Here is a 4377-nt window from a genome sequence, read left to right on the forward strand (position 1 = left end):
CAGAAGTTAGTTTAACATTTCTTTTCTACAATTCTAATAAGTTGTATATTTTTAAATTTATTTAAGGTTTATGCCATTTGACCTTTGTAACATTTCCTTTCTATAAATCTATTAATTTGGTAATAGTGCAGTCAATGGCTTAAATAAGTTTCGCAGCGGTAACACCGAATGTGTGTTGGGCATCGGGAGCAACCCCGAACTTGGCACTCAGCATGCCAACGGTGGGTGTACTGTCCCGGATCTACAGCATCCTCGCCGATGCCACGGAACAAGTGGACCAGCATAAAGATGCCTACCAAGTGATACTAGATGGCATGAAAGGTGGCACCAAGGAGAAACGATTAGCAGCTCCGTTTATTCCAAAATTCTTGAAGCATTTTCCAGAACTGGCTGATTCTGCAATCAATGCATAGTTAGACCTCTGTTAGGAGGCAGATGTGTCAATAGGACGACAAGCAATTAAAGAGCTGCCTCAATTTGTCACAGGAGAAAATCTGCCAAGAGTAGCAGATATGCGGACCCAACTTCTGCAGACAGATGACTCCGCAGAATTTAATTTGGTGAACGATGCTTTATTGAAGTATATTTAAGATGGAGACAAAAGGAACATTATGTGGCATATTTAGCTAGATTCTTCAAGGAAAAGATATTGTTAAAGAAAGAGCAATTAAATCCCTGTCCACAAAACTCAAGACGCTCCCAGATGAAGTGTTAACTAAGGAAGTAGAGGAACTCATGCTTACTGAATCCAAAACGATCCTTGAAGTTGTGACTGGTGGGCATGGGAAAACTAGAATCAAATTTAGGAAAACTATTTGCTAAGTTACTGGAGCATATGCCTCTCACTCCAGAAGAAACAGAAAATGGAGAGAACGCTAGTGATGAAGAGCCCAAGCTGCAGTTCCATTATGTGGAAAGTTTATTGTACCGTTTTCGCCAATTGGGCCAAAAACTTCCAGATTTCTTAACAGCCAAACGGAATGCAGAAAATCTCAAAGATTTCAAAATCAGGTTGCAATTCTTTGCACGAGGCCTTCGGGTTTATATCAGACAACTTCAATAGGCTCTCCAGGATGAAACAGGCAAGGCCTTAAAAACTGAGGAGAAGAAGGTAAAAGTTTTTTCATTGAAATAACAAATAATATCAATGCTTTAATCAAGGATCTCTTCCACATTCCTCCTTCGGATAACACAGTAACATTGTCCTGGAAACCGGTATAGAAAGTTGAGATTGGGCAAAAGAGAGGCAATGAAGAGACAAGTTTAGATTCACCACCCAAGAAATCTCCAGGATGACCAAAAAGGGATGCCAGACAGGTTTATAATCCTTCTAGTCGGAAGCACAGCAGCAATTTGGGCACCTTTAGTTATGAGAGGTACCTTCGGGGGAGTAGAGGAGGCCGAGGCTGGGGAGCACGAGGAAATGTAGTCGAGGATCACATTCTTCAGCACTGCCATTAGCTTAAATCTGCTACTCATTGGGTTGCCGGGGATGTCCCTTTAAAAGGACTGCTGCCTTCAGCTGAAAACATAATGTTCTTTCGACCTTTGTATGTATGATCTACTTTTGTAACAGACCATGGTTGTGTCCAAGGTAAAACCATAACAATATTTTTGGATGCTTTGTCTTCCACCTTGACTTGATTTCAAAATATCCTCATTATCAGACTTCATCTTGTCAATCTTGCTTTTAAAGATGTTCATAATTTGTTATTGAGAACTGAGTTGAATGGAACATTCAGTCCAGTTCCTGACCTGGTAAAGTTCATCACTTTTGAAAGGTTACTTATTTTGCTCCCCATTCTGTTACAAGTGGTTTTTTTTTTTTTTTTTTTTTTTTCAAAATACATGGAGAAGAGTAATGATCACTCTTAACCTTTTGCTTTCTTTCATGGATTTCTAATGAAGTTGCTAGGCAGTGTTGTAGCATTCCTACATAAAAAGTTAAACACCAGCTTCTTACAACTACAAATGACATTAAGTTTTTAGGAGGCAGTAAGCTGCTTTGCATTACTTCCGTCACTCTTCTCCATTTTTCGGGATACAGCTTTTGAACACAGGGTCTCATTATTCAAATAGGAGTACATGTGCATAACATACATTCAAACATAAGTATATGATATAGCATGCTATGGAACTTGAGTGTACAACAAATCAATATTTTAAATTCTAGGAATGGGCCGTCTGATGAAGTGATTATCCTTTTGAGGCTGAAGCCATTATTGACTTGGTGTCTAGGTTTTCACTCCAGTAGGGAGGATTTTGAGTCTGTCGTAATTACATGACTATTATTGCTTAAAACTAAAAACAAAGGCTGTTTTGAAGACCCTTGTTGGTGAAATATAGCCAGATCTGGTGTACACACAGGTTCCCACAGGATGTGATAGTGTAATTTAGGATTTGGAGATGTAATAACCAGGGCTATCCAGGAAACTGACTTGATGGCATAGTACCATTAAATAAGAGATGCTCACTCAGTCTGCTTTTGCAGCTTTCAAATTTTAACTTCCCAGGTTATTAATTAGATTATTGATTAAATTAGCCAGTAGTCTTTAGATTAAAACAACAGATGGGAGGTTTGTGGAGTGTCTCAACATCATGGGCATTTTTAGTAGCTCAGACCCTTTGTTTTTTATTTGAATGTCATATATTTTTGTTCCATAGTTAATCTTCCTTCCCCAAGTGTGCTATTCAAATCAAATATTCAAATGTCATTGCTATTAGGTTTGTTTTTTTGTTTCATTTTGTTTGTTATTTGTTGTTGTTATTTTCCTTTTGAGGTTTCCATTCCTACACAAGTGTTTCATTACCATTTCTTCTACACTGGGGGGGGGAAAAGCAAAACCCCTTTGTGAGAATTACTGCACATATTTATGTAGAAAATATTTCTAGAAGCCTAGAATGATACAAGTGAGCACAAGAAATTGGTCAGCTTGACTATGGAGTTCTGGCAATAATCTCTGAGCTGAACCTAAGAATCTGAACAGACATAGAAACATGGGATTGCCAGTTGAGAACTGTAACCATCTAATATGGACCTCAGGAGATCAGTCATGGCCTAACGCCATTTCAAGTACAAAAATGAATTGGACTACAGCACTATAAATATGAACATAGTGTAATTTTTCCTTTCACTTGTCTGAGTACATCTGTGAACTCCGCAGAAATAAATTGACCTCATATGTAATACAGAGCTCACTGCATCCCCTCCTCATCCCATTCCCCCTTCCCTCGCCGAGGCAACAGTGCATAAAACTTAGTGTTCTTTTTGCTTCAGAGATTTGAATGAAAATCTTCATGCCATAAATACATTTTTTTCTTCTGCTAGATACCTGTTTATCCCCTTGTTTAAATGTGAATGTTCCCTTATGCTTTTGAAATAAATTTCCTTTTGTAATTTTGAAAAAATCTATTAATTTGTATGTTTTTTAAATTAGGATATGTTTTTAGACCTTTATATGAACTATATAAGTGGCCCAAGGAGATGGTCCAGCCAATCAGGAACCTGCTGCACAGGCATGAGGACCTGAGCTCAGTTTCCCACAAGCCACATCAAATTTGGTGATGTGTGTCTATAACCACAGTGTGCATGGATCAGCACAGCTGAGTTCATAATCCTCATGTTCTCTAAGAGCAGTTTTAAATTTACTTCCTGTAAATAATACTTCTGACTTTGTAACTATTTTGTTTTCTGTCTTTTCAAGAATTAAAAACTTTAAAATTTATAGATTGAATGTCAAAGTTACAATTCAGGACAGGTGACCTGTCTTAAACTTTAAAACATAGATTCACATATCTTCCAGTTTTTATTTTTCCCATGTGGGTGTCTAATTGCCAGGACATGTGCTCCTACATGATGTGAGGTGGGTGTCCATTCTCTATCAGGCCATAATCCATCATCTTCTTAGCAGTAGTTCCATTCAACTTTCCTTACATTCCCTTCTTCTTGAAGAAATTACTTTAGCTTTGGAAATTTATAAAGAACAGGTACTTATTTCTTAGTTTTGGCATCAGGAATGCTTAAGGTCAAGGTTTGGTTTTGGTGTCTGGTGATGGCCTTCTTTTTATGTCCTCACATGGCAGAAGACCAGAAGGAACAAGCTCACACCCTCAAGCCCTTTTCAAAAAGAGGGGTCCAAATGTCATCCTCTGAGTTGGCCATCTCTGATAGCCAAAAGAGACCAAAATAAACAATTAAGAGTCACAAGAAAAAATAAATGATGAATCTAGAGGGAAAGTCATGATTTAAAACATCTCCAATTTGTGTATTTTGGTCATTAAGTCATTTAATCCTTAAAATCAACAGGCCATAAAAATAATGGGAACTCATTAAATGTTAGTAAACAATAAGAAGTTCTATGAAAAATTACAAAACTA

At 37.6% G+C, this 4377-nt stretch overlaps 1 pseudogene; it reads left to right on the forward strand.

The window, feature by feature from the left end:
• The first annotated feature begins 212 nt into the window (after positions 1 to 212).
• On the forward strand, positions 213 to 1461 carry LOC100772440 (annotated as a pseudogene).
• The last annotated feature ends 2916 nt before the right edge of the window (positions 1462 to 4377 follow it).

This window comes from Cricetulus griseus (assembly GCF_003668045.3).
Source record: "Cricetulus griseus strain 17A/GY chromosome 1 unlocalized genomic scaffold, alternate assembly CriGri-PICRH-1.0 chr1_0, whole genome shotgun sequence".
NCBI lineage: Eukaryota > Metazoa > Chordata > Mammalia > Rodentia > Cricetidae > Cricetulus > Cricetulus griseus.